Source organism: Podarcis melisellensis (genome assembly GCF_964234715.1).
Source record: "Podarcis melisellensis genome assembly, chromosome: 2".
NCBI classification, from domain to species: Eukaryota; Metazoa; Chordata; class Lepidosauria; order Squamata; family Lacertidae; genus Podarcis; species Podarcis melisellensis.
Genome location: NC_138529.1, coordinates 98,680,168 through 98,695,275, shown reverse-complemented (window position 1 = coordinate 98,695,275; position 15,108 = coordinate 98,680,168). Strand labels below are relative to the sequence as shown.

The following is a 15,108-nucleotide window of genomic DNA, read 5'->3' as shown; positions in this document are numbered from 1 at the left end:
CACCTCCACTGCTGCCTCCCAGTACCCAAGGCTAGGAATTTTCCTCTCCCTTCTAACATCCGGCAGCAACCTGCCAGCAGTTTCATCGAGCAAACTCTCTCTCAGACTGTGACTGTTTCTTCCTGAAGCCAGAATTTCCTTCCATGCCACAGAGCTTCCACGCATACAGGGGTTTTTCTCTTTTCCCATTTCTAAAGTACTGACGTTCCACAGGTACTGAAATGTTCACACAAGCGTTCCACCTATGCCTTTGAGTATCTAGGTCGCTCTAGATCAAGGGCTTAATCTTTAGAATCTCAGTCCCTTTTTGTTTTGAAGATTTGCTTTAATTTACATCATGCTGGCTGAAAATATTCAGCACCCTACTGGGTCCACAGAGAAGAATACATGCAAAGTCATATAATGGAATTAAGAAATCCCATAAGCTGGCACAACATCTAACAAGAGCTAGAGCGCCTTTCCTGTGAGGAGTTCTCAGAAATTCAGATATTAAAAATACGGAAGCGTGCATCAAGATTCACGCTAGTATTATTTTGCAAACTTTAGAATTTAAAAAAAGAAGCACTTCCCAAACTAAGCACAACTTAAACTTTACGCTCCCCACTTTTGTGATCTTGACATTTAAGCTCGGCCAACCGTGCACCTTTAAACTCTGCCCGCTGACGTGAGCTGTGACAAAAATCACACTGACCCGGCCCGCTTAGCTTCAGGAAAGTGGTGGTCTAAAGTGCCTTCACACCATACCCTGGGCCATTCCCTTACAAAGGAAAAAGTATCATTTATATATGCTCCAGGGCACCTTACTTGTAAGGCCCTTGTTTGGAAGAAAGGGAGGATGAACTCTATACACTCATACCTACATGCCAAACAAAAGGCAGAAACCTTGAGCACACACACAAAAGCTGTAACAGAAATACAGAAATCTTGTCACTTTCCTTATGTGCAGTTGTTCCAATGACCTTCTGTCAATCTTAGCAGTGAATTTCCTTGTTAGTTACAACAGTGGAACGCAGAACACAGCCTTGTTTCTTTACTAAACAATTGAGCAGAATATTGCCTGTAAGGTCCCCTTATATCTCAGGCATTTTCTCTCCCTCTATATATACCGTATTTTTTGCTCTATAAGACTCACTTTTTCCCTCCTAAAAAGTAAGGGGAAATGTGTGTGCGTCTTATGGGGCGAATGAAGGCTGTGCAGCTATCCCAGAAGCCAGAACAGCAATAGGGATTGCTGCTTTCGCTGCGCAGCGATCCGTCTTGCTGTTCTGGCTTCTGGGATTCAGAAATTTTTTTTTCCTTGTCTTCCTCCTCCAAAAACTAGGTGCGTCTTGTGGTTTGGTGTGTCTTATAGAGCGAAAAATATGGTGTGTGTGTATATATAAATTTATAATGTTAGTTTTATATATATATATATATATATATATATATATATATATATATATGCAGGTTTTGGTGTCCTCGGGTGTCTTCCCATGTAAAAGTTGGGGTGTCTAGGCGACGTTTCGACGAGGTCTCACTCGTCATCTTGAAGATGACGAGTGAGACCTCGTCGAAACGTCGCCTAGACACCCCAACTTTTACACGGGAAGACACCCGAGGACACCAAAACCTGCATTCCTGTACCCGTGAAAATCTACGAAAGCAAATATATATATATATATATATATATATATATATATATATATATGCAGGTTTTGGTGTCCTCGGGTGTCTTCCCGTGTAAAAGTTGGGGTGTCTAGGCGACGTTTCGACGAGGTCTCACTCGTCATCTTCAGGCTGGTGCTTTCGGCTTCTTGTTACTGGAACAGAGCAGGATCTCAGTGTTTGAGTTCCTATAAATACTGTTGAGGGGGTGTGGTGTATAGCCTCCAATGTTCTGGGCAGAGAGGAAGTTCCCAGGCTAGTGTGCCTTTTCTTCTTTTGTTCCTTAATTACTTGAGGGATATCTTGAGTGATTTCTTGAGTGATATCCTGAGTACCACTTAGGTGGGTCATTAGGGGTGGATTAGTTGCTAAAGTCTTTGTGTCTTGACCTCTTGAACTTTGTGAAGAGTTTTTCTGAGAAGATGGCTGTACTGCACTTAGTTGTGCTCTGGCTTGGCTTCGTGTATAGGGGCGAGCTGTGGTTTTGTGGCCTGTGTCAGCCAGATCTGTGTAGGGATTGCAGGGGGGTGCAGCATCCGGAGGTGCCACCATGGTTTGGCTACTGGATGGTGTCTGTAATTTATCTGTGGAGAGGGTCTGGGTTTGGGTCTGGTGTGGTTGATTGGTGATGGCGTTCTGTGTGCCTCTGGATCTGGTGTCAGTTTTTGTGGGGAGGGCTAATTTCCAAAACTGACACCAGATCCAGAGGCACATATATATATATATAACATTATGCATTTATTTACGTTCCAATAATAATGATAATGATAACAACAACAGATTTATATACTGCTTAACTGCCCAAGTAACTTCTAAGTCATTTGCAATTATAAAACCTGATTTCAAAAAAATATAAGCAGACATACTCAAAATACATAACAATTCCATAAAAACCATTGAAACAGAAATGTATTTTGTAACAAAAGAAAACGTGAATCCAGGGCAGGCAGCTAATGCCTCAAACAGGCACAAGGTGGCAGGCCTAGAATCCCAGCAAAAATTTGGCTCTCCGGGCAATATGGCAACGCTACACGATGCATAATCGCTGTGTCCACAAGCATTGTTATGCTAAACTGAGAAATTGAAAGAGGGCAACCACTTATGGTGAGTCACTCTAATCCCCTTCGTTTCCACAATAACGTGTCCTTCAGAAGAGACACCATTTTGCACTATTTAATGGGACATGTGACAATGGACGCAAGTCCAGTTCAGGCTCATGATAGATTGGGGGGGGGGTCAGTTTCTATAGCTACTCTCAGCCAGCCTTTCAGTAACTAGGAAGTTAATTATTTCACAGGTCTTTGCAGAGCTGATCAAATGTTAACCAATATACCTTCAGGCAGATACACATGTTATGAACTAAAAACAAAGGTTTGTTTGTTGTTGTTGTTTTAAGCAATTGGCACAATCCGAAATGGTGTTGGTTGGTGCTATGTATGACTACAGCAAAAATAGGTTTTACCTCACGATACAAGACATTCTGTCATAAGCGAGGGTGCAAGGCAGCAACATGGGGTTCCTGCCACAGAGCTACACATCTCTAGAGCTGTCAATGGAGGCAAACCTAAACTGGAAAGGGGAATTTTACCCTTGCTATCTAGCAGGGAAGCTGTGTTGGCTTTCTAGCAAGTGGATCGCTGGTGCTTACTATCAGGGAGAAAGGCGACGCATTGGGGAGGTTGGTGCAGGGAGAGGGTGCCAGTGTTTCTGCGCCTCATCTTTCTCCCTGCCACATCGGTCCTGTTCTCTCAGTAAGCCACAGTGAGCTGTTATTGTATATACTGCATGGATGACCCAAACAGATGTCCATTAGAACTTTGTCTGCATCTCTGTAGAAAGCATCTTGTATCTCTGTAGAAAGTATCTTGTCATAGAACAGCATTTCTCTGACCGGTGCACTCCAAATCCCTCTGTCCCTGACCACACTGGCTGGGGCTGATGGGAGTCGGATGGAGTCCAATATCTTCTGGAGGGCACCATGTAGGTGAGGTAAAGGTAAAGGTCCCCTGGACGGTTAAGTCCAGTCGAAGGCGACTACGGGGTTGCGGCGCTCATCTCGCTTTCAGGCCAAGGGAGCCCACAGACAGCTTTCCGGGTAATGTGGCCAGCATGACGATGCGCCGCCAGAGCACAATTTCTGTTCTTATCCTGAAGCAAAGTTCTTAACCTGAGGTACTATTTCTGGGTTAGCGGAGTCTGTAACCTGAAGCGTATGTAACCTGAAGCGTCTGTAACCCGAGGTACCACTGTACTGGAAAAGGCAAATTAGGAAGGTTTGCCTTCAAATGTCGAATTTCTCCCTAATCTGGGCGCTCTACAGGAAGTGTGAAGGCTGTAGCCTAACTCAATGCTTCAGATCATGTCAAGGTGTAGCTATTCCCTCAAGGTGAGAATGCAGCGCCAGTATAAGCCAGAAGGCCACAAAATGGATTTATCAGGGAAGGAAGAAGTGCATTTTCCCGCTTCCTGTCACTCAAGGGCACTATAGGAGGTGACAGCACCATGGCACACAACTCTGAAAATCCTGGCTAGGTGGAACTAGTCCTAGATCACCCATAACAACAAAGGTGTCTTTTCAGTTCAGCTTATCTCTAAATGCACCCATTATAAATAAGTTTCCATGATTTCAAAAGACCCTTTGATTAAAACTAATGAAAGCTGCTATGGCTGGAGATAGTGGAAACCAAAGCTCTATTGCCACTGGCAGTTAAAAAAAGAGAAAAAAATTGCTCCCAGCTACATAGTACGAGTTGCAGTAACCCAAGCTCCTCATATTCTGCTAATGTGTTTCAACCTTTACTTTATGGGGGGGCTTTTACGAAGAGTTCCATTTCTTATGCCCAGTCAAGTGCACCCAACTCAGGTCGATGCTTTCTCAAAGTGGACTCTGAAACTGATAGCATTTCACGAAGGCAAGGCTGGAAAGAAATATGCCAGCGCTCCCCGCTACCCCCGTCCTTTTTGAAGGATTCCACTCAAGCACGCTTCTCGCAGTTATTTCTTTATTTCAAGCATTTACACCAAATCCTTTCTATGGGGATGCGCTCAAAGACGCTAAGCGGTAGCGTTTGTGTTGCACGCCACCCCATCTCCGAGGAGTGTGAGATTCCAGGGGGTTCCAAGCCTTTACCCTGGAGTTCATGTTTCCTTTTGGAACGAGACTGCAGTGTCTTTAGGATATATGGTTTATTTACACATATATAAATCGTGAACCCACAATGGAGGGGTTCACAGCATGAACACCCCAAAAGGGTCTTGTTTCTCATTGGATTCAAACAGAAATCTGACATGGCGCTCTCTCTCTCTCTGTCTGCCTGCTGCTTTGCTTCTACATCACACCAGTGCAAACTCCCCACTCCAAACTCTGGCTTTTGCCCTTCTGAATATCTGCGAGTTGAGGGAGAGGCCCCACCCATTTGCCGTCTCCCAGAGCCCCTACCTTGGTTCCCCTTACACCTCAACAGCAGGCTAGCCTGCCTATTCCAAGAATCGGAAGCCTTGATTAGATTGTAACTCTTGCTGGATCCAGGAATTAGAGGGGTCTCTGAATACAGCCTACTTTTTCCGCCCCACGGCATCCAAGTTTATATTGGGGGAGGAATGAGAGTGGTGACTAAACAGTGGATGTGTAGAGTAATTAAAATTTTCTGGGAGATGATATATAATGAATTGGAAAAAAATGTTTAAAATAACTTTTGCTAAAAAAAAACCAGAAGCCTTTTTATTTGGAATTACAGGTACTGAGATACCAAAGGACCAGAAAATTCATGGACACAACAACAGCCACACAGATGCTACTAGCCCAGAGATGGAAGGAAGAAACAACCCCGACTAGAGAAGAACGGCAAACCAAGTTGATGGACTATGCTGAAATGGCAAAATTAACTGGGATGCTCAGAAATCAAGAAGACAAAAACTTTTAAAAAGAATGGGAAAAGCTTGTGATTTACTTACGAGACCACTGCAAGCAAGTTAAAACTTCCGCAGGATTTTAATCACACTTGTAAAGTAACAGAAAGGATGGATAAGTTATAAGGATAAAAATTTGGATAAATATTGATATGCAGTTGTAAATATTATCATTAGGACCCATGGAAGGGATGGGAAGTCAGAAGATTCAGAGTTGTTTGTAATTTCTTTACATTATTTAAAATCAAATAAAAAAATTATGAAAAAGAGAGAGGTGACTTAACAAAATATCACTTAGATGGAACCCTAAGTGGAATTACATCTTTACTGCTCCACCTCCCCCGATTCTTGCTTCTTTCAATCAAATGTCATTTGAATTGCAAACCACATCCGACACACACACACATATCCTGAAATCTGCCAGCTATTTCTCCTGCAGTTAAGCCTCAGTGAAGAGGGTTCATGGAAGTGCAGAAGAGAAAAAGGATCTCAGACCAAGCCCTTACTTTTGGTCTCCCCTCCACTTTATCAGTCACTGCTGAGAGGCGAAGAAAGACTTTGGCGTCAGATCCTATATGTTTTCCCAGAGGCTGGCACTGTGCTGAGAACCATTTCAGCTTCTTGCCACCATGGTGAGAATCGGCGGAAGTCCTTTCCTTCCTTGATTACAACCCCTTACCCCTTCTCAAGGAGGCGAGGTCTCTGGTCACCTTTCCTAGCCACAAACGAAATGTGCAGCGTTAGGTCGCTGGAGCGGTCAAGCCTTTGTGGAACTATGACACATCAGGATTGAAATTGACCTCAGATCTAATCTGTTGCAATCCCTGCCCTCACCACAGATGCTTTAAAAGGCACAAGAAGTGCAAGGCGCCTCACATTCCACTTGGAAAAAAGGAGGAAAAGTTGGCCCCGGACAACTGCTTTCATTTCCCATTTTGACATATGAGAAATCCACCCTTATCAGTTGCTGCAGCCAGAGGCAGACCCCGCTGCAATCCCAAACAAAGGTCAAGGGGGAAGTGGCGTGGCGCACAATGAGGGCAACTTGGATTACATTTCTTTTTTTGGGGGTGGGAATCGTTAAGGTGAGGCCAGGAAGGAAACCGAATAAGCCCAAGGAAAGGTCAACTGATAAGAAAACAAGAGTTTAAAACCATTCATGACATTGAGAAGGAAATACCAGAAACAGCTAATTAAAAATACAGCCTCTGAATGCATTTTTTTTAAAAAAGGAAGAGAGCATGCAAAATTGGAAAATAAAATAAATCGATCAAGACAGAGAAGCAGCATGAGATTGCAAGCTACTTGCAAACGTGACAGCAATCACATATGAAGGTATTCCATAGGTATTCCGCACTTTGTTTGGTAAGGAAGGCCAGCACAGAATTGTTCCAAAAGCTGGTTTTCCCTGACACTTCCCCCCACCCTTGACACTGGCTGACTCATTCGCAATCTACAAGTTTCTGAACACCAGCCATAGGTTTTGTAATCAGGAGCTGAGCAGGACTTTCTGTGGCTTGTATCTCACATGTAAGCCCAGTATTACTGACTAGAGATATCTGGGGCTTCAACATGGGGCATCATACATACTCAGAAGTAAGGGGGGGTGTAACTGTACTCAGTAGCTCGTGGGTTCCTTCCTCAGCGCTTCCACAACAAATTTAAATACTGCTTACAGCATACTGATCCTGTGCCACCCACTAGTCCATTTTATTTTCCCCAAACCTCTCTACAGCAAGGCCCTTGGACTACCAGAACCTTAAAATCCTCTTTGGATGCCCTTTACGGCTTAAGCAAGGCAGGTAACCACCAGGGACAGGAACTTTTCAGTGGCAGCACCTCTGTTACAAAATAGCCTTCCTGGGAAGGCTCTCCTGGAGCCATATTTGTGACCCTACTGGCATTAATGAAGAGCTATTTGTTCACTTAGTCCTTTTAAATAATTTAGGTAACGTGGGCCTCTGTTCTTTTTTAAAAAAAACAAACAAACCTGAAGGAGCTCTTTTTTCTCTAATTGCCTTGCATGAATATTACAAAGTTTATGAGGCCTTCTTGGTTGTGCCACCACCTTTGGAAATTTGGTTGGTGGCAGCTACAGGGAGGACCTTGTCTGTGATGGAACACTTATTGCGGGGATATGACCCCTTCTGAGCTTAGCGAAACTCCATCATTATTAACATTCAGTGACCATTAAGGTGACATTTATGTTCCCAAGCCTTTGCTGCTTAGTCCCAGTACATTATTTCATTTCATTTCAACTGGGTTTTATTCTGGATTCTAACTCTTCAGTGTTGCTATATCGTAAACATAGCAAATCTGTTTTTAATTTTGGGTGTGTGGCGAGTTCTGCATTGTTGTTATTTATGTGGGATTGCCCCCCTTTTCTAATTGTTTGATCTTTTCCACTTTGTACAGTAAGCCGCAAAATGTGAGGGTTACATTCTGGGGTTTGCACCTAAAGCCAAAATCGTGCACAGTCAAAACCCATCGGGTTCAATGGTGGTTGGGATTGCCCAAGTCATTTTTCCTGGAAAAAATGTTATTTTTATTCTTTGCCAAGCACATAAAGCTGAATGCACACAAGTTAAATGTGCATAAGTTGTGGACTTGCTGCAGTTCATTGTTGTTGGACTACTGCAGTTGGACTACTGCAATGCGCTCTACGCGGGGCTACCTTTGAAGGTGACCCGGAAACTACAACTAATCCAGAATGCGGCAGCTAGACTGGTGACTGGGAGCGGCCGCTGAGACCATATAACACCGGTCTTGAAAGACCTACATTGGCTCCCCGCACGTTTCCGAGCACAATTCAAAGTGTTGGTGCTGACCTTTAAAGCCCTAAACGGCCTCGGTCCAGTATATCTGAAGGAGCGTCTCCTCCCCCATCGTTCTGCCCGGACACTGAGGTCCAGCTCCGAGGGCCTTCTGGCGGTTCCCTCACTGCGAGAAGCCAAGTTACAGGGAACCAGGCAGAGGGCCTTCTCGGTAGTGGCGCCTGCCCTGTGGAATGCCCTCCCATCAGATGTCAAAGCGATAAACAACTACCTGACATTCAGAAGACATCTGAAGACAGCCCTGTTCAGGGAAATTTTTAATATGTGACATTTTAGTGTATTTTTCATCTTTGTTGGAAGCCGCCCATAGTGGCTGAGGAAACCCAGCCAGATGGGTGGGGTCCAAATAGATTATTATTATTATTATTATTATTATTATTATTATTATTATTATTATTATTATTTTGTTGACATTGTTGTTTTAATTATTTATTGTAAGCAGCCCAGGACACTTTATGTTATACAGCAGCATACAAATGTATACTCAGGGCTGCCAACTTGTGAATAAAATATTGGGGGGGAGGGGTGTCAGTTAAGCCCCACCCTACAGAATCAATCACAAGACACGGCTCACCCATTTGAACGGCAATGCCTATCAACTTTGGGCATGTAACGGAATAACGTTAAGAAGAGCATCTGGCAATGCTCTTTGGCTTCTGTCAGTAGAATGGGGAGGAACCAAGAACCCCCTTTCCCTTTGAACTCCCCCAGATCTGCTCCAGAGGTTTGGGGGGAGCCACCAAAGATGTATGGTTGCAGGGGGCTGCATGGTGTAAAGGGGCTATTGCCAAACATCACCTCCCTTTTCCGTTCCGGTCATGGAATCCTCTACTGGTGGCAAAAGCTTTCTGCCAGTGAAGGAATGCCAACTGGATACAACTATCAAGGATCAGAAAACCAATTTCATACGACAGCATCTTACCTTGTTTGGAAGCCATTGACCTGGTTCAGATGTAACAGGAAACTATAGTTAACTGCGGCTTGTATGCGTAAAGGGAGCTATAAAGAAGCTGTACGTGAAGCTAGTGCACATCTTGGCTTATCAAACTCAGATTTTGTGGTCCAAATTTGGACAGTATAGGCTAGATTTTAGAGCATCCTGCCATTCTGGAAAACAGTTGGACCATAATGACAACAGGTATCATCCACCAGGAACTAGAAAGGCAAGGGTGCACCAGGCCATAATGTCTTTCCTATAGGTAGATTTGGAGGGGGGGGAACCATCAGTAGTATAAAAATCTAAGAACAGTGGATGCTGCCTCAGGCCATCAAGTCTATGCTGACTGGCAGTGGCTCCCCAGGACACGAGGCAGGGTTCCTCCACAGCCCTACCTGGAGGTGCCAGGGATCCTCTGCATGCAGAACAGATGAGTGATGTCGCTTTCCCGGCATATAATACTTGGGACACATTGTAAGAAAATACGTGCAGAACTCTTAACCAGGAACGATGAGTGTGTTATGAAATGAGCATCCGGCATTTTACAACAGCATGACTCGGTAGCATTTTATGACCTTTTCCGCTCCGAAGGGTCACACCTCCTGCCCTTAAAACTATTCTCCACCTCCTCCTCTCCCACAAGCATCTGAACTATCGAGCCAATCTCTTTTTTTCCTCCGCCTCATTCTCAAGCCCACCCTCCTCCGTGGCTCACAGGAAAGACGAGGCTCCCGAGTTCTGCAGTGCTTCCTTTCTTTATTAAAGATTATTTTTAAGTTCCCAGTCCCTCCTTCTTCCTTCACTTCCCTGCCCACATCCCCTCCCCACAATAACTGGAAATGTTTAGATCAAATGTTATTTGAAGCTGGGATCTGAAAGGCCAACTCAACAGGGATGCTGGCACACACCAGCAGAGAAAGCACTCGAAGTTGCCTCTGATTAGAGGAGCGCTAAGCGACACAAAACCCTGCACACTGGTGCTGCTGTCTTGACCCTTCTGCATCGCAATCCCGTTTAAATAGCCTATCCTTTTCGGTCAAGGTTGAAGGTGCATGGAACTGGGGGAGGGGAAACTGCTTAACATTTCAGCAAGACCCTAACCCTAACTCGATAAACTGACTGGGAAGATCAGGTATCAACGAGATCAAAAATTCATCGAGGACTGGGGAAAATTAACAGAATACTGGGAAAGTATAAGTGATAACGGAATAACGTTAGTGGCATTTAGAGAAGCTCTGTAATAAAATAAGAAATATTGTAAAAAAGCAAAATATAAGAGGGGGGTAGGTATAAAGGCAATACAAAATTTGGAAATGTGTATTTAAAGAAACTAGAATTTGAATGATTGGCAGAAAAGCCGAAGGAAGTCAAAAACCGAAAAGTTTAACAGAAATTGTAATGTGGTATGATTGTATGGAAAGCTAATAAAATATAATTATGAAAAGAAAAAAAAACATTTCAGCAAGACCTGCTGAAGCTGAACACCACAAAATTTTTAAAAATGTGGCAAGAGTTGTGGTTCAGTGGCAGAGCATCCACAAGGCCTCAGATTCAATCTCTGGCATTTTGAGGACAAGCTAGGAAAGCACACCTTTCAGGATGAAGCTATAGCTCAACGTTAGGGCATCCTCGGTTGAATACCAGGTCTCCCCAGGCTGGGAAGCACTCCTGTCTAAAGCCCTGGAGAGCCACTGCTCAGCTTGGAAGGCCAATGTGTCCAACTTAGTCTAAGGCACCTCCCTATGAAACAACAGGGAGCTGGTTGGCTAGTCAGTGTTGTAGACAGTACTGAGCCAACGCCCTGACTCTGGTAAAGAAAAGCTTCCTATATCTGGCATGTACGCTATTGGCTTCTCTGGACCTTGGCCCCTTAGCCCAATCTCAAACTCCACAATCACTGTGATGCACAAATGGAGATCTCACACAAGTGACTTCAACCATTCATTTCAATGTTTGGCCAGCTCTCTTGTGTATAAGCTTTCTCCCAAATCAGGGTTGCTGGGCTGAAAGCCAGAGAACATATACGTGCCTTTAGATCTCCCAACGCAGCAGGAGATCAGAAGTTCTGCGACGTCTCCTACTCATTCCCTCTATGTCCCAATTGCCCAGCCCCCTCCCAGGCTTGCTGTGTGGCATACCTGGGACTCTGACAACATTGGGGAGGAGGGATGAATGAAGTGTTCCACTGAGACACGTGTTGGAAGGAATCAGGAAATGGCCTGTTAAGCCATGCATGAGAGGAGAGGAAGGAAGGGGGGCGGGAGGGAGTTCGGTCGAGAGGATTGGGAATGTGATCAGTGATTTTGTGTGAGTCATGGGAAATTCACCCGGACATGGTGTTTCGCGGCACCTTGGAAGAAGAGGCAAAGAGAAATAACTTCTTGAGTGCAGGTGGTGTTCCAAACAAAGACTAATTTTCCTTGCGAGGTCCCGGTTCTTATACGCCATCTAAATAATCATCGTGTTTAAGAAATATTTACTGGATACTGGTACTCAGAAACCCTCATTTCCAGTTAAGCTACACTAAGCTCTTCCCTGTCTCACAGAGCTTAGCTATTAAGAATGCGGCTTGCAGATCTCTCCACAAGTTTTGCCGTTTTTATCCTTGAGCCACTTCACCCCTTTGCTGCAAAAGTTGTGGCGTTTATGCAACTGTTTGCTCCAGTAATGCTGTAAAAGCTAACCCAAGCATCCCACTGGAATACAGCTGAGCTTCAAAGACTCCACAAGATTATTTCTTTTCTCTCTGGTTGGCTGGCAACTGTGACTGATGGAGTCGGACCGCACAAAAGGACCGGGGCGAGCCAAGTTGCAATGATGAAGCTGACAATAGCCCCCGCCAGCCCCCCACTCCTCTTTTGATGGCAAGCCACTCTCTCCAAATAGAAAGGTCAGAGCAGGGGAGTATGAGCAAAGGAGCACACTGCCTCCCATACATCTTCAAGGCGGTTGACACCAGCACAAGAAGATACACTGCGATGATCATAGGAAATGATGAATGGCAACGCAGGCATCTTCTGGAGAAGAGGGAACGTAAGAACATAGGAAGCTGCCTTATACCAAGTCAGACCACTGTCCTAGCTCAGCACTGCCTACACTCCATGGATTCAGGCATTCTCTCTGGAGATCTGGGATCTTCTGCATGCAAAACAGATGCACTACCACTGAGCTATGGATCTGAACCTTGTCCTACTGAATCTTCAATCAAGTAACAAACAAAATGGTGGAGTCTTCCTTGGTTGAGTTACTAAAGAAAGCCAAGCAATGTGAGGCTAGTTAGAAGATGGCCCTCATTATCCTCCCCAGATGTGTGGACTACTGGATCGGTGAATGAATGGAGGGAGATTAACAGGAGGATCCCCAAACAAGTTTTTTTTTTCAGGGTCCCTCCAACTACCTTTGATTCAGCGGAATCCATGCTCTGCTGATCCACTCTCCCAAGGGTTGCTGATCAAATGTGCCAGATCCCATGGTTCCTTCCAACTGTTCTGAGTCTCCAGCATCTGATCTCCAAGAAGGGAGCAGAGACAGCTGGAAGAGAGAAACCAGAGGGGCATAGTCCAGCAGCAACCTTTGGAAGAACAAACAATAAAAAGCCTTGTCAGAGGTACCGTTTTCTTGAGAAGTCAGCCCTTCTTACACCTGGAGGTGAGTATTGCTAATTGGGGCCCCAAGAAAAATTTAAAGGAAAAAAAAACCTGGATGTACATTTCCAAAATATGAGATAAGAAACAAATAAAAGAAAACCTACATACAGCAACAGGCTGCTGTGATGTAAGTAATGGGCCCCACCTGCTAGCCTGCTACCTAAAATATCACTGGTTTGCTCATTTCTATATATAGGGTGCCTACATTCTGCATGGGCTGGTTGCATGGTCCATATAGCTTATATTCAACACAAAAAACAGCAACCATTTGTTGTTCACAAAGGACAACTGGGCATATAAAGGGCCCCATTACCTTCAGTAGCTTAGGGCCTCATCAAACCTAAATCCAGCCCTGGCTGGGCGATATCTGGTTTTCAACATTGTAATACATTGATATATCATGATGTCTGAAATAAGGATGGAGCTATGGCAGGTGAGAGCTGAGCTGGCAGAGATAAAAGGGGCTGCAGGAATCAAGAGAAGCACTGGCTGGCTTCACAGTTTTCCCCACATTGTGATTTTTGCATAGCACACATACCACGATTCATGATATATTGCCAGATCAAAAATTACGAAACTGGTATCACAATATGGACCGGTTTTGAACGATTTACAGTGGTACCTCTGGATGCGAACGGGATCCGTTCCGGAGCCCTGTTCGCATCCAGAAGCGAACACAACCCACGCCCCCACGATTTGCCGCTTCTGAGCATGCGCGATGTCATTTTGACCGTCTGCGCATGCGGCGAAACCCAGAAGTAACGCGCTCCGTTATTTCCGGGTCGCCGCAACGCGTAACCTGAAAATACTTATCCCGAAGCTACTTCAACCACAGGTATGACTGTATTGACATATCGCCCAGCCCTACTGATTGCCATTAAGACACCTCTCATGCTTTCTCTAGTTCTCTTCAGCCATAATTTTCCTGTACACTGGTACCTCAGGTTAAGAACTTAAGTCGTTCTGGAGGTCCGTTCTTAACCTGAAACTGTTCTTAACCTGAAGCACCACTTTAGATAATGGGCCTCCCACTGCCGCCGGAGCACGATTTCTGTTCTCATCCTGAAGCAAAGTTCTTAACCCGAGGTACTATTTCTGGGTTAGCAGAGTCTGTAACCTGAAGTGTGTGTAACCTGAAGCATATGTAACCCAAGGTACCACTGTATTAAATTACCATATTTTTCGCTCTATAAGACGCACCAGACCACAAGACGCACCTAGTTTTTGGAAGAGGAAAACAAGAAAAAAAATATTTTGAATCCCAGAAGCCAGAACAGCGAGAGGAATTGCTGCGCAGTGAACCCTCTTGCTGTTCTGGCTTCTGGGATAGCTGCACAGCCTGCATTCGCGCCATAAGACACACACACATTTCCCCTTACTTTTTAGGAGGGGAAAAGTGAGTCTTATAGAGCAAAAATATGGTAACATGGGGTGGGTGCTCCATGGGAGGGGTGAGTGTCAACTCCACCCCCACTACTACCACCCCCACTACTATTCCACCTACCTCACCCATGAACTGAAGGAGCGTTGACTGAAGTGGGGAGCCCCATGTACTTGTGGAAGGTCCCCAAACTGGAAAAATCAGGATTCTAACATGAGGAGCCTCCTCTGCTCTTGAGGGCGGTGGAATCCCAAGTGGGGAGAATGTTGCTGCCCTCATCTCCAGCATGTCAGCTTTCTTTGGCTGCTTTAAGAACAGGAAGCTAGATGGGCCTGTGGTCTGATCCTGCAGGGCTTTCGTTATGCAGATCCCTGCTCCAGGATTTCGGCTTCCAACTCATGGCAGGCCATCGGAACGAGTGGTGGACAGCAGAGCTGGCAAGCTTACTCCCCACAGCCTTTTCACATGTTAACGCAACCCCTGGCAAGGGGTTTTGCCTCACCCACTCGCTTTACCCCTAATACTAATTTTTGCTCCACTAGTTCCAGTCAACACGGCTAAGTAAACTGGAATCAAATGAATTCCTGCTTCAAATCAACACAACATGAAAGATTAACGATAAAGAAAAACCACAACAAAGCAGCTATGATTAAGGTGATGGCCTGGGCAAAAGTCTACCTGCCCACAACACAAAGAGAATTAGCTCGGGATGAGTGCTGTGGCAGATGCCTGGACCTTGAGAGCCAAATACCGTTT

At 44.9% G+C, this 15,108-nt stretch overlaps 1 protein-coding gene across 4 annotated transcripts in view; it reads right to left on the bottom strand.

The window, feature by feature from the left end:
* The window catches only part of ADAMTS9 (ADAM metallopeptidase with thrombospondin type 1 motif 9), a 139,645-nt gene that overhangs the window by 113,551 nt on the left and 10,986 nt on the right, over nt 1–15,108 (bottom strand). The window contains exon 2 of one of the 4 annotated variants that reach the window (XM_081901293.1): nt 12,722–12,855. The exons of the other annotated variants lie outside the window; for them this stretch is intronic. The gene's annotated coding sequence lies outside the window, so the exon portion shown is untranslated. The remainder of the gene's footprint in view (nt 1–12,721; nt 12,856–15,108) is intronic. 4 annotated transcript variants of the gene reach the window in all.